Consider the following 24,837-nt stretch of genomic DNA (forward strand, 5'->3'; position numbering starts at 1 on the left):
TGCAACAAGAAGGGGGAAATGAAGGGAATGATTTGTTTAATCCTGAAAGGACCCCCAGTGAAACTCACCTAATTGAAGGAGGCCTGTGGGAACTCATGAAGAACGGACCACAGGAGAAAGAACATAATGCAATACGACTAGTGGAGGTTTAGGCCGCAAGGGCATTGCGACCTTGGGGCCTGTGGTTATACAAAACAGGATGTAGGTCCGGTTATAACCGAAACTGTCAGCAAGCATAAGATTGAGGCATACAATAGAAAGTACCGAAGCATAACTTGTAACCCTAGGAAACGAAATAAGCAGAGTGAAGAGGAACAGCGAATAAGGAATTTAGCTTTTGCAATATGTAATCACTTTTGCATTATGTAACCAATGAGCTTTGTGCACGATAATCTTAGACTATGTATGCAGCCTTATAAAAGAAGCATGTTAAGAACAATAAAGCAGATCTGATCTGATTCCACCTGACCGGGTCTCCGTCTCTCAATCGCGGCAAATTGGTGACCCCGACGTGATACGTTTAAGGATCCGACGTGATGGGTCGACGAACCGCCTAGCTGAAGCGGCCTGCTGCGACTCTCACAGAACTTTGAATGATCTGCTGAAAGGAAGCAGGAGGCGGCCTGAAATCCCTCCGGAGTAGAGAGGTGAGCTGTGAGAAACATGGGGAATCAAGCGTCGGCCCCTGAGAGAGACGTATATGAGCTTATGAAAGCTCTTCTTAAAAAACATGGGAAGAGCATTCCTGGGCAGGATCTTAAGACAATTCTTAAGTGGGTTCAAGTTAAATTACCTGCTGTAACCGCATCCACTATTTTTACACGAGACCTTTGGGATAATGTGGGAGTGAAGTTATGGGATGCGGCGACTACGGGGAATGCTGAAGCACAGCGTATGCTCCCGTGGTGGAGAAGCATTTTTGAGGTTTTAAAAGCCCAGGAAAACAATCATAAAAAAGACTCAGACAAAGAGGAAGACCCCCCCCCGGTGTCCCCACCGTTACCGGAGGGAGCAAAGCCCTCGGCACCACTGACAGTATGCGCCGCGGAGTATCCACCTGAAGACGACCCCTTTGACCCGGGACCCATAGACCCTGAACAGGAGCCAGATTTATACCCCCCCGACCCACATGATGTGTGGGCCAGCATTAGACGTCAAGCCTTACAGGAGGGGGAACTGGAGATTGCCAAAACGATAGTGGCTCCTGTACTCTATCCGCGAGGCGGAGGGCGAGTCGGAGGGGGCCAATGGGAAGCTTTATCTTTTTCGGTAGTTAAGGAACTGCGTCGTACTGTTACTGAACATGGACTTTCTTCACCATACTTTACAAGTTTGTTATCTTCTGTCTTTGATACATATGTTATGACTCCACATGATTTAAAATCTTTGGCGCAGCTGCTCCTAACACCGACTCAGTATACTTTGTGGGAGGCCCATTGGAGGGGGGGACTCCAAGCGCTCCTCTTAACTTATGCGGGTCATAACAACAATGCAATTGCTGTATTGACTTTGGAACACCTTACAGGCACGGGTCGTCATTCTAACCCGGCAGATCAAGCCCGAATCCCACGAGAAGCTCTTGAAGCGATTCGTGAGGAGGCAAAAAAGGCCTTTTTTAAGGTTCCTGACTCTCAAAAACCGCAGAAGGCTTTTACCACTATCACACAAGAACCTCGAGAACCCTATATGCAATTTATCGATAGATTAAAACAGGCTTTGGAACGCCAAATAGATAATACGGAAGCACGGGAAATTTTGTTGTTAAAATTGGCTGTTGAAAATGCTAATGTAGATTGCAGAAAGCTTTTAAAATCTCTCCCGAATCAAAACCCTACTTTAGTTGAAATGATCGAGGCATGTAACAGAATCGGTACTGTAGATCATAAATTTGAGGCCATGGCTGCTGCTTTTGCAGCCATGCGTAGCCAGTTGGGGAATTGCTATAGCTGCGGTAAACCTGGTCATCTAAAGAAAAATTGTCTGGCTATTAAGGCTGGCGCTAAGCCCAGAGTCCCAGGAATTTGTCCTAGATGTAAAAAGGGTCGTCATTATGCTAATCAATGTCGGTCCAAGTATGATTTGCAGGGACAACCAATCCAGGGAAACCGATCTCGGAGCGCGGGACAGCGACGCGCGCAGACACAAATAACGCCGTCACCCTTCAACAATTCCCAAAGAGGAGCAGCAGCAGCGCCTCAAGTCTTCGCCCAGCAACAACCGGCAGCGCAGGATTGGACCTGGCAACCGCCCACACAGTAACGTTACTTGATTCCTCGGTTCACTTATTGTCAACAGATGTTTCAGGACCCTTACCCCCAAAAACACAGGCCTTATTGATAGGGAGGTCTTCTACAACATTATCTGGTCTTTTTGTATTACCAGGTGTTATTGACTCTGATAGTACTGAAAACATTAAAATCATGGCATGGACCCCGTTTCCTCCCTGCACGGTGCCGGAAGGTAGCCGTATAGCACAACTGATCCTTATGCCCACAAGCAAAGATTGTTTAAATTTGGACCAGCTCCAACAAAGGCAGGGTGGGTTTGGTTCAACTGGGGACCCACAAATTTTATGGGTACAGTCTCTTTCTCAAAAACGGCCTATGTGCCAATGTACCCTTATTCGAGGGGAACAAAAAGTAGTTTTGAATGGGATTATTGACACCGGAGCCGATGTTACAGTAATATCTCATGCTAAATGGCCACCGCTGTGGCCGCTAACCAATACTCCACAGGCATTAGCTGGGATTGGCGGAACTGGCAAAAGCCACCAGAGCCTGGAGCTGATCCAAATTCAGGGCCCAGAAGGGCGTATTGCTTCTGTTAAACCTTTTGTGTTACCTGTTCCCATGGTTCTATGGGGACGGGACGTGCTATCACAGTGGGGAATGACAATTCGCACCCATTTTTAGGTGGGGCCATTGAAATGCGCGACACCCTTAAGTTAACCTGGAAAATTGATGCTCCCATTTGGGTGGATCAATGGCCCCTACCTTTAGAAAAGCTTCGCGCCCTTCAGGACCTGGTCACAGAACAACTCGAAAAGGGACATATTGTGCCTTCTACCAGCCCTTGGAATTCTCCTGTTTTTGTTATCCGAAAACAGACTGGCAAGTGGCGCTTGCTCCATGACCTTAGAAAAATCAATGACGCCATGGAAACTATGGGGGCCTTGCAACCTGGACTCCCGTCTCCTACAATGATTCCCAGAGATTGGCATTTAACTGTTATTGATCTCAAAGATTGCTTTTTTAATATCCCCTTGCATCCAGATGATGCTCCTAAATTTGCTTTTTCAGTTCCTAGCGTCAATATGCAGGCTCCATTGCAGAGATATCAGTGGGTTGTGTTGCCACAAGGAATGAAAAATAGCCCGACAATATGTCAATGGTATGTAGCTAAGGTACTTAGCCCTGTCCGAATCACAATGCCTGATGTCCTATTGTATCATTATATGGATGATATCCTAGTGGCTGCACAACATCACATAGTCATGGAGAAAGCTGTAGCCCTTGTCACGGCGGCCGTTAACTCGGCAGGCCTCTGTATTGCGCCAGAAAAAATTCAAAAAACACCCCCGTGGAAATATCTGGGCTGGCGCATAAGAGCCCAAACCATAGTTCCTCAACCTTTGCAGATACAGACTGATGTAAGAAATTTACACGATGCACAAAAGTTGTTAGGAACAATTAATTGGGTTCGGCCTTTGCTAGGGATTTCTAATGCAGATTTGAGCCCTTTGTTTGAGTTGCTCAAGGGAGACACAGATTTACGTTCTCAACGCCGTCTTAACCCTGAGGCTGTTACCTCGTTACAGAAAGTTGCTACAGCCATTGCTTCTAGACAAGCACACCGATGTGATCCCAATCTCGCTTTTTCTTTAATCGTTTTGAACCCAGCTCGACAACCCTATGCGTTAATATTTCAATGGGATCCACAAAAATCGGATCCGTTGTTGATTATCGAGTGGGTCTTTTTATCTAACCAGTCTACGAAAACTATTGTAACACAACACGAGATGTTTGCTCACCTGATAATTAAGGCCAGACAACGGTTGTTGATGTTATCAGGAACTGACTTTGCTTATATTTGTTTACCTGTGACAACCATATATCTGCAATGGCTTTATCAACAATCAGACATTTTTATGTTAGCATTAGCAGGTTATATGGGCCAGATTACATCCCACCCACCTTCACATAAGCTGCTTAATGCTAATTTTTGTATAACTTTTAAACCAAAACGAAGTGATCAACCATTGCAAGCCCTTACTGTATTTACAGATGGATCTGGAAAATCACACAAATCAGTTATAGTATGGTGGGACGACCAACGTGAGCGTTGGGATTCAGACGTTAAAACAGTCCCTGGCTCCCCTCAGATAGTGGAACTGGCTGCGATAGTTCGAGTCTTTCGAAAATGGTCAACGCCAGTTAATGTTATCACTGATTCAGCTTATGTTGCAGGAATAGTTGAGCGAGCTGAAGCATCTGTGTTGCGTGACATTCCGCACTTTGACTTATTTGCTTTATTACAAGAACTCGTTTTTCTTCTGGACTCTCGCCCTTACCCCTATTTTGTTATGCATGTCAGATCGCACACTTCTCTACCTGGCTTCATTGCAGAAGGTAATCGCCGAGCTGATCTTTTGACATTACCGGTACAAGTGTTACCAGATCGTGTAGCTCAAGCTAGACTCAGCCATTCTTTTTTCCACCAAAATGCTGGAGGCCTTAAAAGACAGTTTGGCCTTACCTCCCAGCAAGCATCTAACATTATTGCTACGTGCCCTGACTGCCAAAGATATTCTTTTCCGTCTGTTGCAGGCGGAGTCAACCCTCGAGGACTACAAAGTTTACAGTTGTGGCAAACCGATGTTACCCACTATTCAGAGTTTGGCAATTTGAAATATATCCACTCTTCTATTGACACCTTTTCAGGTGCCTTATTTGCTTCTTGTCATACAGGAGAAAAAGCACGTGATGTCCGTAAGCATCTTATGCGTGCTTTTGCTACATTGGGTATCCCGGTACAAATCAAAACAGACAATGGTCCTGCTTATGTCTCTAAAGCAATGCAAACATTTTTTGAATCTTGGGGTGTAACTCACACTACTGGCATCCCTCATTCTCCTACAGGCCAATCTTTAATTGAACGCTCCCATCAATCATTAAAACGTTTACTACAACAACAAAAAGGGGGAATAGGAGTTGTTACTCCTGAAGAACGATTACAGAAAGCCTTATATGTTTTTAACTTTTTGAATTGTTCTTTATTAGACAGCAATCCTCCAATAATCCGACATTTTAACACAAATACTTCACTCGAGATGCGAATTAAAGCTCCTGTACTGGTCCGTGATCCAGAAACGGGTAAGATAATAGGGCCTTATCCCCTTGTCACGTGGGGCAGAGGCTATGCTTGTGTTTCTACAGAGAGAGGCCCCCGATGGATCCCAGCAAAGAACGTGCGACCATTCCGTGAACCCTTACCACAAGTTTCGTCTGAAGATTCTGAACAGCGTCTAGGAGAACCTCTCGCAAAAGGAACAGAGCCTGAGGACTCAAATATTTTAAATGAATAGTCGCTATACGCGTGAGTGCCACGAAGTACTCTCTGGGAAAGTTCTTTGCAACTTGTGCGGACACTGTGACCCTTGGGTGTTATGTGTATGTTATACTTGTAGCAAGGAGTGGTGGTGCCGCTTAACTCATTCTGGGCGTTGGTGTAATCTTTGCCTAAAGAAAGAATTTGATACAGTGAGACTGTTACTTATAACAGGGCATGAACCCTTAGAAAATAGTCGCTTTTTTGATTATCGCGCTGACTGGCAAAGAGTGATTATTGAGAGGGCTAAAATCATACAAATTTGTGGTTTAGAATGTAGTAAAAAACTAATTTAGTATCTGCTATTTGGCTAGTCTCGAGAGAAGACTGGGAACGTACAAAGCAAAAGTGCGAAAAGCGGTTCGCCTGGAAAAGAAAAACCAAGCGATAGAACTGATCCTATAAAAGGAAAAAATGAAAATGATTAAGAGTAGCTCTAGCATGATGTGCCTCTTGGCAGGTATCATTACCTCCATCCTCGTTAGCAGTACAAAAGCTTGGGAAACCCTCAAGCACATAGAGGAGAGAAAGAATCTGTGGGTCACTTGGGCGGAAAAAATCAATCAGAGTAGCCTTTGTCTCTCAATGGCTACTCCTTCTGATCCTTTTAGAACGTGTTTATTAGGAATCCCTATTAACATGAGCCTGATAAACAACTCTACTATAACTCTTGACCCTTCTGTTGTCACTTGTGGTTTCCGTCACCAGCCACCTTTTAGGACACCTCTGTGTTGTGACAAAAATAATATTACCTTTAACGCTTCTTCCCCCTTTATGTAATGCAATAGCTCTCTGTGTACCACAACTAGAGAAATATAGGAGTTTAACCTCTTAGGCTCTGTTCCCTCAGATCTATGTTTTTGGTTTAATTTTCATATTAGTCAAGATGATCCCGTTGATGTCACGTCATATAAGCCATACAACGTGACAGCATATTGTCAAAAGAATGTTAGCCTTACAGCGGTCACGTCCAACGCAGGACGGCTGCCAGAGGGAATGTTTTTAATTTGTGGTGATCGAGCTTGGCAAGGAATTCCTCGAAGTGCTAAGGGAGGGCCTTGTTATGTTGGCCGTTTAACGCTGTTTACACCAAGCATTACTAACATCTTTCAAGCCAATCGTACTTCAAGTTCTCACCGCAGTAAAAGAGCTCTGGTAGAACTAGGCAATGATTGTAAGGATAATGTGGAACTCTGGAATCCTCCTGAAGTTATTTTAGCTAGCATATTTGCCCCCGGGATAGCTACAGCACAAGCACTGACACAACTAAGGAAATTAGCATGTTGGACCGGAAAACAGGTTAATATAACGACAAATGTTTTGTCTGAATTGGCCAGTGACGTCCAAGGAATAAGACATGCCCTGTTACAAAATCGTGCCGCAATAGATTTTCTACTTTTAGCACAAGGGCACGGATGTGATGAGTTTGAAGGGATGTGCTGTATGAACCTTTCTGATCACTCCCAATCAATACACAAACAACTTTCTATTTTAAGGGATAATATGAAAAAACTTCGAGAAAGTAGTGATCCTTTTACAGATTGGTTATCTTCATTAGGTTTGTTTGGATGGTGGATTACAATTTTGGAAAAAATAGCTGTTGTAATAATAATAGTGTTATTGTTAGCTTTGCTTTTGCCGTGTGTTATGCAATGTTTACAGAAGCTAATAGCTAACTCTGTGAAACGAGTTCTTATGGTGCAACAAGAAGGGGGAAATGAAGGGAATGATTTGTCTAAGACCTCCAGTGAAACTTATCTAATTGAGGGAGGTCTGTGGGAACTCATGAAGAACGGACTGCAAGAGAAAGAACATAACGCAATACAACTAGTGGAGGTTTAGGCCGCAAGGGCATTGCGACCTTGGGGCCTGTGGTTATACAAAACAGGATGTAGGTCCGGTTATAACCGAAACTGTCAGCAAGCATAAGATTGAGGCATACAATAGAAAGTACCGAAGCAGAACTTGTAACCCTAGGAAACGAAATAAGCAGAGTGAAGAGGAACAGCGAATAAGGAATTTAGCTTTTGCAATATGTAATCACTTTTGCAATATGTAACCAATGAGCTTTGTGCACGATAATCTTAGACTATGTATGCAGCCTTATAAAAGAAGCATGTTAAGAACAATAAAGCAGATCTGATCTGATTCCACCTGACCGGGTCTCCATCTCTCAATCGCGGCATGTTCCTGTGTATTGTTCAAGGAAGAACAATACCTGAGCCTTTTTTATGTGTTAGGAAACAGAAATCCTCATGAACAGCTGCTGATAGTCAAAGGTGCTCAGCCTGAGAAAGATGACGAGAGGTCATCATCCATGCAGATGCCTGCTGGTGGCAGGCAAAATTTCATACTTTTGGGTTCAATCTAGACAGGTCTAATTGTATAACAAAATAAGTTAAAGGTGTATTTCATGTTCTTAGAACTTTCTTCATGCTAATTTAACTGTTTCGTTAGGGCATGTTTGGACAACTGCAGCAGGAGCTTGCTGATGCACCTAAAAAGCAATCTATGCCAGAAGCTTCGCTTGAAGTTACTACACGCTACCACAGTGACCTGGAGGAAGACACGCTGTGCTTGCAAAAGGATTTGGAAAAAAAGTTGAAAACTAAGGTACTTAATGTCTGTAACTATATGAATAAATCTGAGTGTAGCTGTTGAAAGTAGGAGCGAATGTTGTCCTTTTGCACCACCTTTTGCAGTGTTCTTACGAAAACTGAAGTATAGAGGGAACCAGAGGAGCTTTGCAGGAAAGCTGTAGGGTGATTTTGTGTGTGCGTGGACACGTCATCTTGCCCCCCAAAGTTGTAACCTCATCCTGTCGCTTCTGGAGTATTCCTTCTTCCCACCAGCTCCAGCTGCTGTTCTTGGTTATGGTTCCTAAGGTGTGTTTTACACTCCACATCAACCTTGGCCATAGGTCTTGGATGGGTGGAGGAGAGTTAGGCCTGTTTCTGTGTAAGTTACTGCATTCTCCTGCGCTCTTGTCTTTTCCGGCCACCTTACTTTTTCTTCTGCCACGGTTGCTTTCACAGACGCAGAAGCAGAACACGCTGGCTCTGACATCCAAGGACTTGCACAGCACGTGGGAGGAGCACTTGAAGTCAAGATCCCACCTTGAAGAGCGCGTTGCTCAGCTGGACGAGGAGAAGGCTGAACTGTTGCAACAGGTGAGCCCAGAAAATTCTCCGGGCACCGAGCCAATACCCAGGAGAACCATGCACCTTCTGGTCAGGTTCTTACATATCATTGTTTTCTGTTATCCCTGCCATTCAGGCTGCGAGTACCTTATCGTTTGGGGGTCATGGAGGAAGCCAATCAAAGCTAGATGGGTATCTTTGTGCAAGTTCTGTAGTGGCTCTGTTGGGAAGAGTTCCCAGTGTGGTTTGGTATCAGCTGAGCACATCGAGCAAGGCCACAGTTCCCAGTTCTTCCTTGGATTTTGTGTCGTCATCTTCTGACACCTTGGTTTCTGGGCAGGTTTAAAATGCTTGATGTTTCCAGTGCGTGTATGGAGGAGCTGCTGTATGTTTTCAGCGTAGCGGGAGCTTAAAAGCCTTGCAGGAAAACATACTGAAGGAATGCTGGGTAAATGAACGAGTGCTTGGGAAACAAGCAGCGCCTGCCAGTTGCCAAGGGACAGCCTTCCCCTTTTCTCCTTTTCTGTAGAGGGAAGATGGAAGTACAAAGTCAAAACAGCTGCCGGCTCTCCTCTGGTGTGGCTGAGAAAACACCAAGAGCAAGAGGAGGAAAACCAGCATGTGGCTAAGTAAATGCCCACACAGAAGAGGTGGAGGTAATGGCCGAGGGGAATAAAATGTTGAAGAACTCCAAAAGATCAGATTCCTCCACAAGCCCCTGCCTGCTGCTTGGTGGAAGATCCCATGAAAGCTTTGGATGGATCGATGTTCTCCCATGAAGTGCATACCTACGTAATCTGCAGGAGCGGGCTGGAAACTAGGACCATGCGTGGCAATCAGTTAGCTGAGGGGAATGTGCTCGAGCTTGTCTAGACAACAATTAACAGGATGGGGCATGTTTGCAGAGCACAGGGGAGTGGGAGACGGATGGCGCCAAGGATGGCGCCAAGGAAAGGTAACACCTTGCTGTTAATTGCTGGTAGTTAACCACCAATCAGGGATTGCCTAGTATGCAAGGCTTAGCTTCAAGAACCAATCTGTTTAAAATGCGCAGCTTCTGAAAGTGTATAAAAACGCGTGCTTCTGTACAATAAATTGACATTTGCTTGCAGCAAGCTGCGTCCCGTCTCTTCATTCGCTGCAAATTGGTGACCCCGACGTGATGCGTTTAAGGATCTAACGTGAAGGGCTCTCAAATCGCCTATCTGAGCGACATGCAGCGAATCCCACAGAACTTTGAATGATCTGCTGAAAGGAAGCAGGAGCCGGCCTGAAATCCCTCCGGAGTTGAGAGGTGAGCTGTGGGAAATCCGTAACGGGGAATCAGGCTTTGTCCCCAGAAAGAGACGTATATGGACTCATAGAGGGTCTTCTAGTCAGATCAGAGAGTCCGTGCCTCAGTCTCCTCAAATGGTGACCCCTATGGTGGTGTTCCGAAGCCTTGGAAGAATAAGGACGGAAAAAAGACAGCTCGTGGAAGAGGGCTGCGTTCCGGAGGAGACGGCTTGGCTGAACGATCGTCTTGCTGTCTGGACCAGGCGGACAACCTAAACCCTGAGGATAACACCTGTATTCATCGAGACAGGTGAGCAGCCAAGAAACTTTAGAGACTTGGAAAGAATGAAAGTGTGTACATACAGCAGCCAATTGTATGATGCTGCCGCGGAGGGGAACTCCATGTCGGGAATGCATTTAACATCTTGGTGGCAAATTCTGACTACTCTTTGCCAAGTGTGGACGAATCTACTAACGGTGCTAAACCAGAGGAAGCTGTAAATTCCACTGACAGCGCGACTCTTCTCAAGACACGGTCAGCGATGGCGATTCTGTCCACACCTCCTCTGCCCCCAAAGCTTCTGTCACTGGTTGCAGCGACCCTCACAACACAGGACCAAGCACGGGAACAGGACAACTCGGACAATGATTTTATTGACACTGATAAACCTTTTGATCCAGGTCCTATAGATCTGGAAAAGGAGCTAGACCTTTTCCCCACCCCCTCATCTCTCCTGATGCATTGATTGTATTTTTGGGGAGGATGAAAGGGAGTCTGAGGGATTGGTGGCAGGAATGCAAGTGGGAAACACTTCAGTGATGGGTTTTGGGAGTCGCTAGGGCATGTTCAGTATTTTGTCAGACAAATCAACCTGCAGAGTGGCAGCCTGTGCAATACGAGGCTGTTAAAGGGTTAAGCAAAGCAGTGTGGGAAGGGAGGATTCATAATACATTTGCTATGTCCCTTCTTGAAGTGATGGCAGAGCCTTATACACTCACACTGCATGATTGGAAGTTATTGCTTTGTATGGTACTAACTGATACAGTATATGATGTGGTTATCTGATTTTTGTGAGCTATGTGTAGTGGCCTTGACTGAAAACCTTAATCCGGGAATTGCTGTTAACTATGAGCAGTTAGCTGGAGCAATTAACTGTGCCGATTCTGTGACTCAGGCAAGGTATCCCAGGGACAACTGTTTGCAAATGAATGAGATGGCTATTAAAGCAGTCAGGATGCGGGGAGTCTTGCCACAGTCTTGCAGGGTCCTAGAGAGTCACTAACTTTAATACTAACTTGATTGATTGGCTTCAGAATATTTTGCAACAAGTCGAACATCAGGAAGCTCAAGGGTTGCTTTTAAAACAACGAGCTGTGATAATGTCAATGAAAACTGTAAACGGGCAACTTTCACAATCGCAACCCCAACATGTGTCAAATGATTGTAACGCAGAACTCACAGCAGACTGTAATTCTCAGGCTGAGTTCTGGAATGCAGCATAACAGACTTTTGCTTCTCTAATCTTTTCTCTAAGAATAGTACACGCTCTTAACTTGGTTAGTAAATTAGGCTGCTAGCTTGCTAAACAAAGTAATACTACAAATACTGTTCTTTTTTTTCTGGCTTATTAACAGATGTTGATTCTGTCCATCATATGTTGCTACAGAACCGAGTTGCTATTGATTTTTATTATTAGCACAGGGACACAAGTGTGAAGACTTTGATAGGATGTGTTACGTGAATCTGAGTGACCACTGTGAATTAATTTACAAAAGTATACAAAACTCAAAAGCCTTAAAACAAAGATCTGCAACAGAGCCAGGGGCGGGATGCCTTTGGTCTCTTCTCACGGCTGGGAAACTTTGGGCCATGACTCAAAAGTATTACAGGATTTATTATAATTACCTTTAACCACCTTATTGATGTTTGCCTTATGTCTCCCATACCTTTTTTTTTTTTTTCCTGTATTCAGTGTTTAGTTGATTGTAACATAAATCAGGTCATGGTCACCCAGCTACACACAACCTTTGCCTTGTCGCAATTAACAATCAAAAAAGAGGAGGATAGAGAATGTCTGAAGAGAGATATAGGAGAGGAAGCTGGAGAATATTTGACCTAACAAGAGATGAGAGAACAGCTGGGTATTGTGAAGGAGACTAGGAAAGATAAACATGGTTATCTAGTGAAAAATAGGTGTCTGCACGCTTGTAGAGATATATAGCTACGTAACTACATGAATGATTCCTGCCCTGAGCCTGGTGGAGCATACAGCTGCGGTTTGTGTCAGGGCTCAGAGATGTAAATAGGGGCTTCTCTGTTATGGTAAAAGTGTTTCTCTTTGCATAAAAAAGAGAGGGAATGAAGGGAATGACCCCAGAGGTATGTTCAGAGAAGGCATGGGATGTTTCGAACTTTTTGACTGGTGCAGTTCTTGTTTGGTGTGCCCTTCCACCTATGTATAATGTTAATCCAAAAGAAGCTGATATTGTTTAAACACTTTGTCGATAACTGTCTCTCTGTAGATGCTAATGGAGTAGGAGGCTATGATGGGAACGTGTCGCAGCGGTTCTTCTCTTATCCAGAGTAACAGCAGGGAAAGCATTCAAGAGTTAAATCACCTTGTTTGGTAGGCAGTTAAGAATGTGAGCCAAAATTGCCACTGCTTTTTGTTGTTGGTTCAAGGACATGGCTGTGAGGATTTTGATGGTATGTGCTGCATGGATTTTAGGCACCCCATTGAAGCAACATGTTATCAAAATCTGAGAAAATTTCAGCCTTTTTGGCATCCATTCACTCAATTGGCAGTATTGTTTGTTTGCTATTACCTTGGTTGCTGTCATGTTTGCAAGGGCCCTGCAGAACATGGTGTTATAAATTGAGACCACAATAGATCATAATCCAATTAAAATTTTTATTAATTATAGCAAGTAGAATATGAGCAAAAACAGCGCTGGACGACAGGGGAGTCTGCGCTCCGCCAACTGCCGTCCTGAGCAGTTCAAACAGTCCCTTTTTATACCTTTTTTTTACTTTCGTGTTCATGAAGTAGTGGAGGTGTTGACCCTTCATTCATATGCACAAGCGGCATCCTGGACACCTGGCGGTTATCTTATCTTTTGTTGCCTAATCTTTACATTGGGCTTAACATCAATCTTAATAAACAATACCCTAGTCCATAGTTTCTTACAATGGCAAACCTGGTACTAGCTGTTCAAAAACAAAAAGGGGAAATTGTAAAACTGTACGGAACAAAGACAGTGGGTTATTTTGACATTGATAATATGTCTTAGTTGGTTTTTTATTTGTTCTATTACTTGTGCCTTGTTTTTGCTCGGTTTCAGGGGTTCTTTTGTGCAACAGGAAGGGGGAGATGCAGGAGCGGGCTGCAAACTAGGACCATGCGCGGCAATCAGTTAGCTGAGGGGAATGTGCTCGAGCTTGTCTAGACAACTATTAACATGATGGGGCATGTTTGCAGAGCACAGGGGAGTGGGAGACGGATGGCGCCAAGGATGGCGCCAAGGAAAGGCAACACCTTGCTGTTAATTGCTGGTAGTTAACCACCAATCAGGGGTTGCCTAGTATGCAAGGCTTAGCTTCAAGAACCAATCTGTTTAAAACGCGCAGCTTCTGAAAGTGTATAAAAACGCGTGCTTCTGTACCATAAATTGACATTTGCTTGCAGCAAGCTGCGTCCCGTCGCTTCATTCGCCGCAGTAATCCCTACTATGAGCAGAGGCACTGCCAAAAGTGTTCTCCAGCATCTTTTCCACCTGTTATGTCTAGAAGAGGATGGCCTTTGCTTCAGCGAGGGCATCTGTTTCTGTAGTTACATATTGGTCTGTTTGATGTGAAACCTGAAGTGATGTATGGAATATCCTCAGGAATTCCGTCCCATGTCATTCTGTGGAACGTGGCTAACAGATAGAGACGTCCGGCAGCTTCTCTGTGGAGAGCGCTAGATGCACAGACTGTACGTAGGTATTTTTCCTGTGCTCTGTTTGTGTGATACATCTTTCTTTTCTCTTTTGAAAGTGCGAGAGTGAAAGAAAGGAAGTGAAGAAGCTGGTAGAGTTGAAACGCCCAGTTGAACTACGTCTGGCCCAAGAAAAGAAGATAAACCTCCGCTGCAGAAAGACTGTAAGAGGTACGGCTTTTTAGCGTAGTGAAGAGGTATCCCTGCACAGAAGTCATGTTTTATTAAACTTTAGTGTAAAAATAGGTGTACCTAACTGTGAGCAGATGCCAGCCTCGTGTTAGTTCTTGCAAGGTACTTCTGTACACCAGCCCCTAGTTTTCAATAGCTGCCAAAACAACTGCAGGTGCAGGTTGCCCTGCAGTTCTCCTGGGAAAAAGGGAGTCTTTCATTCCTCTTTTCAGGTGAAATCTGGACTCTCCAAGCGTATGTGGCACAGGAATACTGGTTTTTCCTGGTAATTCCTGGTGTGTCAAGTACGTTAAAGATAAAGCAAGCTGTGTCTGTGCTGTTTACATGAGAGTATGTGAAAAAGTCCAGTTTTGTTCCTTTGCTTCATTGTTTTCATGACTAGTTTGCTGTGCAGGTTGAAGAGGCTGCTGAGCAGAGCTACGAAGAAACTAAGGGTGTATGAGGAGAGAGGGGGACTGTCTCGGCTTAATTTGCAGGGAGAAGTGAAGAACAGGTATTCTGAAATGGTCAATGAAGTTGGCAGATTAAGAACAAAGGTGAGCTTTGCTTTGTTTGGGTTATTGTGGTGTTTTTTCTTGTGAAACCTTTGTTCTTTCTTTATACTTCTTTTCATATTGTTGACTTTCTTTTCTTGACTGTATTTTGGAATTGATTTGACTTTTTTTTGATGTTCCTTCTACTGTTACAGTAGTAGGCGACGGTAATACTGATGTAGCTCTTAGGGGTAAAGATGGAAGTGTTACGTACACAGCAGTATCTGCGAGGGCACGTCAGGGGTAGGCTGTCGTGCAGAGGAAGGGCAAAGCAAGAGCCACAGCAAGGCTGGCAGGGTCTGTGACCACACAGGCCAGGGATCAGCCCCACAGGCCCTCACCAAGAAGAGCAGAAGAGTTCTGGGGACAGTAAGCAGAGTGCTCCAAGAGTGCAGATCACCAGGCCGGTCCAAGGGATGGGCAGGTCTGCAGTCCTACTGGGACGTCACGTCCATGGGTGAGGGTCAGGACTGGGAGCAGTGAAGGCCCAGCCCAGGCCTGGCTGCAGCTTGCGGCCGTGGCAGCATCGTCGGGCTCCGACGGATGCACTCCCTCTCGGAAGAGAGGGGAGTAACGCCACCATCACTCGGAACAGCTCTGTGCAGTTGGCCTTGCCCAAGGTCACCCCCTGAAGCCTGTCTCAGGCACGAGTTGAGCAGGAGGCAGTTGGGGGTTTGCTTTTCGGAATGGTGTCTTTGCTTCCCAGGGCACAATGCAGTGTGAGGTGATGCGGAAAAAACCCTGTAACTTGTTGCTTACTAGTAGCTGACTCAGTCCGTCTTTCCTGGTCTTGGAGACCCACAAATGCTTTTGAGGTTGCTCTGGCTGTTCGGTAGCATGTAACCTTTTAGCTGCTTCTCCGCTCATTACTGAGATAGCTGTGTTTCAAAGTTATGCTCCTTTTTAGAAGATATTATTGTAGAACGAGTCAACTGCCTTGACAGTGGCTCATTTTTAGTTCACAGGTTAGCAGCATATTTGTGTTCCTGTTGGAAGAGTTATTTTGAATGACAGGGAATGGAATTACGTTTGGGCAATTTTAAATAAGTGTAACGTTTCTACGTATCTTAGAGACTTTCAAGTGTTGACTCTGGTGGTTTCCCCCACTTTTTTAAAAATAAAAGATGATGGGATATCATGTTTTATGGTTAATAAGTATAGACAATGGATGTTTCTGGAGGGGGAAAGAAGGGGATAGAGCTGTAGTTGACCATTGGGACCTATGGGAAGTCTGATATTTCCTGGAAATCTTTTGAAAACAAACTGTAGCTTTGACCTAAAGAGACTGTCTTCTGCCACCACTGCTGCAAAAGCGGTGTTCTGAACTACTACTTCCAGATCTTTTAGCGTAATGGAAGAAAAGGGTATCCGTTTCTTGCCTTGTCAGTTCTGTGACAAAGCTTTGACCGTGTGACAGCATGTGACAATTCCTCTGAAGCGTGACACATGGTTTTTTTTCTGATGAAACCAGAATGTGGCTGTGATGTAACTGGGTATGGGTGTGTTTGATTTCCTATGATCGTATGAACATCTCGCAGAAGAATAGCCCTAGTGCTTTTCAGCCTAGCCTTGCGGGTGTAATGCCGCTGGTTTGGTACCTCTTGGTCTGTGACCCACTGCAGAACTGAGGAAGGATGGGAACCTGAGGAATGCTGTCAGAAATTATGTGAAAGCTGTTCTTGTTTTAAAAGAAGAGCCTGGTTTCACTTTTGTTTTAACACTGAATCGGCAGATGATAAATAGTCTTGATGGCCAACTCCTTTACCAATTTTCACAGATTTGACTAATTTTAGATCCCTCTGAGTTCCCTGTTTTTTTCCCCTTTCCTGTCTACAGGTTGATGAACTTTCCCAGCAGCTGGAGATAGAGTCTAAAAAGGCATGCAGCTAGAAGCACAAAATCATGTTTGCGAGAGGAGTTGTCCACCATGCGTGGGAAACATAAAAAACTGGATAAGAGCAAAAGCCAGCTGAAAGAAGAGGTGGCTAATCTCAAACACCATATGGAAACTTAACATGGTGGATCGCAGCCAAATAGAACTATACAAAAGAGAGGTGGAAGAACGAGCTGCACGAGAAATAAGACAAAAACTTCAAGAACTCAATCTGATTTTGCAGGTAAGTTAATTTCTTATGTGTGTCTGTTACATACTTTTGTTTTGGTTGTCATTTTTAGGGGCGGGGGGTGGTGCCTGATTCCATGTATTACACTGTACTTCTGTTTTTCCTGAAGGGCAGTGGGAGAAGGGAATATGGTTGGGCAAGATGCTTTCATGTGTGTGCAGTGTGCCTGCAGGCCCTGAATCAAAAACTTGCCAAGGTAGATTTTCATTTTGCAGTTCTTGGAGGGGTATCACTGTGCACTGGTCCTGTTCTCATTGTTTATCCTTGAATGGGTATTGCAACTTAGCGTTGTCACAGCCAGGCATACACATCTTCCTTAGTCATTGCATAAGGGGCAACGCTCAGAAAAGAAGCCACCAAAGCTGCAGGGTGGGGGTTGGGGGTGCGGCATCTCCATAATTTCTTTGAGGAATGCTATGCCCTGTCTTACAGAGATAGTGTTCTTCCATCAGTAGCTTTGACGAGTAATAGTGCTAAGATGGGGGTTCTTTCTGAATGAAAAGAATTATTTAGTGTGGTAGTTCCAGGGTTCTGCCCTGGTCGCTGATGGTAGTGAGGAGGCACAGTTGCCTCGCTGAATAGAGTTGGGCCCTTGAAATTGGGTACGTGCAATTGACTGGCGAGGAGAGTTCTCTTTTTCTTTGCGGTGGTTGAAAGTGTGTATCTACTTCACATGCAGGCAGCCTCCCAGGACAGATTAGAACAAATCAGAGCCAGTCGTCATGCTTTGCTGACAAACCAGCTAGAACAGAGAATTGGAGACCTCGAACGTGAATTGGACAGGATAAAAAATACCCAACGAGACAGTATTTTTCAAAAAGAATCTGTACAGGCAGAAGTGGAAAAGTACAAAGACCTGTATCTGGAGGAAGTTAAAAATGGAAGATGCCTAGGAAATAAACTGGAAGGGTAAGTCCATGCATTTTTGGGGTGATAATAAGTTACTACTTTTTCCTCAAGCAGTTTTCTTCGTTAAATACCTTTTCTACATCTGGTCAGCATTATGCATAAGATAGCATATTTGTGATGAAAGTACCTTAAGGCTCCCCCCTGTTCATTGGAACTATCTTCATTTCTCTTCAGTGTTCCAGCAGTAACACCACCGATCATGGGCATTAATAGGATATTTTTGAAGTTGAGTTTGTTTTAACAGGCAGCCTTTTTGCCAGTCTCTAATCTCCTCTTCTTATTCTAAGTATGGCAGAAAAGATAATTTCATGTCCTTTAATGCTTGAATAAGGATAGGCCCTTCAGAGAGCGGCATTTGGTGCTGTGAAGCAGCAACAAAAATCTTTTGGCTTCCATTTTAGCCGCATGTCATAGGTTTCAGCTTTCTTTGGGAAAGGAAGGGTAGCCCAGAGTTCTTATGCAGGTGATGTACCTTTCAGGAAGAGCTGTGTAAACACACGGTGTGCACAGACTGCTTTGAGGCCTTAATGCTGAGAAGTCCAAAGTATTGGTTAACTCTTGCTGCTTCTTGCAGGTAGTGTGGCTACCTAGAAATAGGCTCTTCAAAAAACCTCAGATCAAATTATGGAGATTTTTTTTTGGCCTCTCTTAATCCCTTCCACTTTCAGAAGTCAAACAATAGTCAAAGACCTGGAGGGTAACTTTGCGGAAGTGTTATTACCAAAGATAATTCTTTGTATGCTTCTGAATGTTTCAGAGCTAATGAGAGACTAGCAGAAGCCAACGCTAAGCTCCTTCAGGAGTGCCATAGAAGCAAACCTTTAATTGCAAGCAGCGCTGTCAGTGGTCCAGTTCTGTATTCAACTGAACTGGGACATATTAGCAACAATCCGACACTGAATAGAAGTCTAAATCTAGGAGGAAGCTTCCTAACCCCGACCGTGAATACGTTACCATCAAGAAACAGAGTTGAAGCCTATGTGGCTAAGGTAAGCGTTTTTAAATACTGTTCTCAACTAGTGTTGAAGAGTATCTGTAAGCAAGGTTGTGCTTTTCAGTCTAAAGATAGAATCCATTTATAGTTCCAAACCATATGCTCTAATATGCTAAACCAAATTGCTCATCAAACCAGTATACAACTAGGTGGTAGAAATGAAGACTTCTGGTCATTAAGGTTATAAAATTTCCAGAAGCGCTCAAAGACCAAAAAATACTGAGTTCTAAATGAACTGCGTAACAGGGGTTTTTTTGCAAGTTCTCTTTTGCAAGAGAAACTGTGATGAAGAATACTGTGGCATAGGAAGCTGCCAAAGAAGCTCTTCAGTAAAATTTAATGCGGATGCCCCATCCCTGGCAGTGCTCAAGGCCAGGCTGGGTGGGGCTTGGAGCAACCCGGTCTAGTGGAAGGTGTCCCTGCCCATGGCAGGGGGGTTGGAACTGGATGATCTTTAAGGTCCCTTCCAACCCAAGCCATTCTGTGGATGACCTTTTTTAAAACAGCTAACTTTATGATGAGTGCAAAATCCCATCTGACATCTTTGTTTGAGACACCTTTTCCTCCTTCACTGATGTTCATGCTAGCAGTTTCTTCACTGGAACTTGTTTTAGTACAATAGCAACAAAGGGATGCTTAAAAAATAGGATGGTATGAACAGGACACATAACTTCTCACTTGAGTGCAGGACGTGTGCTATGCCTAGGAGGCATTTGATTTTGTGGGTCCTGCTATGTGGTGTTATATGTAACTGCTCCTCAGGAAGTCTACAGAGCTTTCTAATTTGGTAAAAAGCTGCAACCTCTGCAATACCTCTGGTCAAAATATGCCCTGTAATTAGCAGTCAGCATGATAGCACATCCCTCACAGAATGGTAAACGTGATATCATGAGACTTGGAAACAGATGTCAGTAGTTGTAATCAGTTTCCCACCTAGCATAGGACTGAGGCATGGGCAAGCTTGCCTGTTCAGTCAGTGTCTGTCCCTCGCACATTCTGTTGTTGAATGAATGTGAGAAGCATTTGGTCACTTTTAAGCCTTACCCTGGTTCAGTGGTCCCACCTACATTGGAAAGAATCCATTTAAAATGACGTGTCTACATACTGCACCTGGTTTAAGAAAAAGAAAAAACCAAACCAAACACAAACCAAAAATAGACAAAGCAGTGTGTAGGTAATGCGTAGCAACGGCAGTTAAGAGATGAACTTTTCTGTATCGTTGTGAATATGGTTTTTGTGTCAGAGGGGTGGACATAACACTACCTAAAGAACATGGGAGGCAATTAGTACTGTACCACCTGCAGGGATTATTCTGCACGCAAGCAGCAGAAAGGAGGCGAAATTCAGGGATCCACTGCAAAACTGAAGTAAGGAGAAAGCCAGGACAAGGGAACAAGAGGGACAGGGGGCAAGGGAAAATGAGAGAGAGAGAGATGGGAGTGAGATGTTACAAGAAGAAAAAGGCAAAGGAGGAAACCATCCCACTTCTAGGAAAAAAGCTGTCCTAGTTTAAAAGAAAAGGGTTTAACAGTTGTGGTTTCTTTTTTTGAAGAAGAAACAGGAAAGAAAGAATAACCTCCCTGTTACTAAATCCAGCTGCACATCTTTTTATGATATTTCTTCCTGTAATCACCAGTTAGGGAACAACTGAGACTAATTGTAGTGGCACTGCTTGTAGCCTCAAGTCACCTGACATTCAGTGTATTCAGGGAAGTCTTAACACCTGATCTTCTCTGGAGTCCTTCAGAAGAAAGGAACTGAGCTCTCAGAGGTGCAGTAGTTGCTAGAGGACGTGCATCTAAGTGAGTATTTCACTTAGAACTGTGGGCTTAATTGTTCTCAGTCGGGTGCAGTATGTCACGTGCATAGCATGCATCTGAGAAAAGAGGATTGAATTGGAACATAAGACTTTGAAGTCAGGAAGTAACAAAAGGGGAAAACCTGCATGTATCCCTCTGCATACAATAATGGGTGGCAAATCTCAATCGGTTTCCAAATTCAAAATTACCGGGTGCACGGTCTGTGCTGTCATTTCCACAGGGGTCCCGTGCCATTCAGGAGGCAAGTTGGAGCATGAGGGAAGAAATCAGAGATTATAGTGTTAGTCTATTTTGAAATGCTTTGCTGGTTGTGCTGCCTAGTATTCTGTCTGTTCACCAGACTGTTTCAAAACAGAAGAATTTCTCTGACTCTAAGCCTTTTCTTCACTTCACTGTTTACTTCAGTTATGCCTCAGCTTTGTTTTCCCACTAACCTGGTTCCCTTCTACAGAATTTGCCTTGCCTTTAAATTCAGGATGCGCAGTGCTGCCCTGGCTGGAGATGACAAATGTTTCTGCCACTGAAGCTCTAAATGACAGGGAGTTAAGAAGCTGAAATTGCAGTGTGCCTCAGGCAGTCCTTTGGGGCTTCTTTTTTTTAGTCAAAGCTCTCTGCAGATTTGGTGTTCCTTGTAGTAGCTTTCTCAAGGTGAGAAAGGCTATTGGAAGTAGAGAACGTGCCAGCCATTCTGAAGAGGAAGATGTTTGTGTAAATTTCCTTTTCGCAGAAGCTTTGAAATAGCTTCAGGGGCAAAGAGGTGAAAATAGTTCACACTGCTATTATTCAAAATGATGGTATTCATTCATTGGTCCTGCAGCTGTTGGAAAAAACACTGGTAAATGATGCTGACAAGAGGAAGGAGTGCTCCACTAGCAAGTGGACACAGTTTCTCCTTTAGACTTAACTTTAAAGGCTTGAAAGATTGCACCGTTTTCCTAAACATGAGGCATGACTATCAGTGATTACACATTGAGCCGTACATGTTGAAGATGGTCATGTCGCAAGTTCAGCAAAAAACGAGCATGTTATTCTTAAAAAAGCATAAAGAAATGTGTTCCATTACAGTATAGCCCCTTCCCCTTTATCAAATATATACGCTACAGGAATTAATAACCTTGAAGTGCAAAAGGATCTTTAAAAATACAAAAAAGTTCATATTGGCACAAGCTTATTAACCAGTAGAATCAGAATCCCAATCCCATGCAAACCTCTTCAGGTTTTTTTGGTGGTTTTTATTTTTATTAGAGCTTCAGTAATGTGGAATAAATTACCAAGTACTCGTCAAATTCTGTGCATGTCATTAGACAGTGACCGTAGCAACTAGCAATTCAGTATTTCAGACCTGCTCCCTTAGTCCTAAGGCAAGGAATGTCTCCTGCAAGTGCTGCAAGGAGGTTTTGGGACTGGAGTCCTGTTGTTAGGTTTAACAAATGTCAAGCTTAAATCCTAACAGCTGTGCCAAAGGCTGGTGAAAATGAACATGGGTGTCTTGACAGACAAGAACAGTGAACTCTGCAACCAGGGTGAATCAGTGGATAAATGAAACCAGTTTAATGTGGGAAGGGAAATGTCTGCTTCCTACTTCATCTTTCAATTTCTGTTCCGTTTCTCATTTGGCTTTCTGCACTCTCGTAGCAGTCTTTGTTGTTAGCTTTTTTACTTGCTTCGTTTATGTGTAGGCCGCGTTCTTGTTTCTCACTGAAGACCTGTGAACTTAAGGCCGTTCTTCTTTCTTCTTCAGCTCCTTCATCAAAAATCTGCCCGTCTCTCTTCTCTGCAGCCAGATACATGGCAAGGTTTGCAGCCAGCATTGTTTAATGTTGGGTGGTATTTTATACTGGAAATGTTGTCTGTTTATGCTGTTAGGTTCTGATTAAAACTTACTGATGTATTCACATTTTCCTAACACTGCGCATATTTTGAACTTTAGTTTGTCCAAGTGAAAGAATGACTGCTGCAGGGGACTTCTCCGCTTTATGTATTTGTAATGCAATGGCTTCTGTGGTAGTTAACCATCTGTGAGATGATAGTCTATGGATTTAATCTGTTATAATGAAACTTTGAGCTCTAGGAGTAGGCTGGTTTACCCTCCTTGCCACTTCTGATATACAAAAAGTTCTTGGTGGTCGCAGCAGTTGTGTCTAGGAACTCAACTTCAGAACAGTACTGGTACTCCAGACTCGGAGCATCATTTCATGGAGTCTTACAGGATCCAGCTTACTCTGTGCTAAAGCAGCCTGTGTGGATAAGTAGTAAGTCAACACCACTTTCTGAAAAAGAACTGTTGAGAAGGTGCCTGCTGCAAATGAACACCTGGTGTGTTACCGCCTGAAGAGATGTGCAGTGAGGTGAGAAGTACCTGCTCAGGAGGTTTGGGACACTCAGCTGTGATGCCTTTCCCAGGGGTTTGGGGGGAAGGAGAAAAGTGGAGGCAAGTTAAGGTCCTCGGAGGTGTATTTTGCCTGGCTCTTCATTCATTCCCTTTTCAGAAATCAGTGTGTTGGCTTTATTTCCACCTATTTCTCTTCCCTCAGACATGGATGAGAATCACAAAGACATTGATGGAATGAATAAGAGGAAAACAAGACCTTTTTCTTCTCTTGATTGATTCGTACATGTTGCGGAGAGTCCTGTGGACCTTCTAGTCATTGTGAAGACTCAGGAAACCAGGGAAAGTGGTTTCTTCTAACACCACTAACTACTGCTACTTTGCTTGGGCTTGGTCCTGGGTTTGGGCCGTATTTTGGTCTAGGCATTAGTTTTCCTGCTTTTCTCTGTTACCTGTGTTTCGTCTCAGGTGTTAGGGGGTCCTTTCTCCCCAGGATTTTGCTTCTCCTTGTACCTGCTGGAAAACAATTAGAGATTTGGGGGGTCCTTTTCCATTGTTCATGCAGCTCTGTTGGCACAGAGTATTTCAATGAAGTATCACAGAGGGGTGCTTCTCCTGCAGGATCCGGTGAATTTGGTCCCAGCTTTCCCTGTGTTCCTGGAGAGAGAGCACCCTTCCCTCCGCTTCGCTGGTTTACAGCCCCGCTCCTTTGACCCTTGCAGTTACTGCCTGTTACTGCTCCTCTTGTGAGGGTAAGCAGAGTGGTTTCCTTCCTGAGGCTCTTGCTCTCTCTGTCCTGTTGAGTACCCTGTGCAGTGTTTCCGTTCTTCTTGTTGTTGTTATGCTGCTAGGTGGGTCTGCTCATTTCATAAAATAAATGCTCCTTCCCCCAGGAATTCAGTACTAAAATCAAGAGAGTCACAGAAGAAGTGAGGGTGGAAAGGGGCCTCTAGCGATGATCTAGTCCGACCTCACCCCTGCTCAAAGCAGGGTCAGCCGTAGCAGGTTTCTCACTGTTCTGTCAGCCAGGTGTTACACATCTCCCAGGGATGGACACTCCACAACCTTTTCTGGGCAACTTGTTCCAGTGGCTGTCCATGCTTACAATTTTTTAAAAAATAATAATTATAAAAATCCTTATGTTAAAATTTCCTCTATCTGGATTTGTGCCTATTCCTCTTGTTCTTTTGCTTGGCACCGCTGAGAAGAGTCTGGCTCCATCTTCTGTACTCCCCCCACCAGGTATTTATACACATAGATAAGGTCCCCCTGAGCTTTCCTGTTCTCCAGTAAAGAAACAGTTGCAGCTCTCAGCCTCTCCATATAGCTCACAAGGTCCAAGCCCTGCAGCATCTTCATGGCCATCGTAGCCCTGGAAGCTGTATGATATGTGTTTTGAAATTCACTCCTGCGTGTCACAAATTTGATGGAAAAAATGTAGGAGCAGCAAGTACCATCAAATGTAAACAACAGCATATAGCGCTTGGACTGTGACTCTTAAATTAAGAGATGTGATTCCTTCTTGTGAAGGCTTCTGAAGGCAGAATCATAAGTGAGAATAACTTAATTGGTAACAATACCCACTTTCTAGGGGAGAAGAGGCATAAGTGCTCCTTTGTAGTGATCCAGGCTGATTCCAGCTACATAATAAACCCCGTAGCACTCGCTGTGTAGAAGCTGTAGCTGTGGTTATCTTTTCTTAGTACACAGTTTGCAAGAAAAAAATTGTGTGTGCTTTTATATTTTTATAAATGTGTGTCATGGTATTTGCAATAACAATAAAGAAGTTTTGGCATCATCTGTAGGAGCTCTTTCAATTTCCCATCTTAAGGTGGAGAAAAGAAGAATATTGGCACACGCTTTTTTCTATACAAATGGTGTATGTCAATCCTGCAGCAGCTGCTGGTGCAGCTCTTCTCTCTGTGAAGTTGCAGAAGC

The 24,837-nt window shown here is 44.0% G+C and overlaps 1 pseudogene; it reads left to right on the forward strand.

The window, feature by feature from the left end:
* The window catches only part of LOC130159839 (ankyrin repeat domain-containing protein 26-like), a 44,050-nt pseudogene that overhangs the window by 15,652 nt on the left and 3,561 nt on the right, over positions 1 to 24,837 (forward strand).

The sequence above is a fragment of the Falco biarmicus genome, chromosome 16 (genome assembly GCF_023638135.1).
Source record: "Falco biarmicus isolate bFalBia1 chromosome 16, bFalBia1.pri, whole genome shotgun sequence".
NCBI lineage: Eukaryota > Metazoa > Chordata > Aves > Falconiformes > Falconidae > Falco > Falco biarmicus.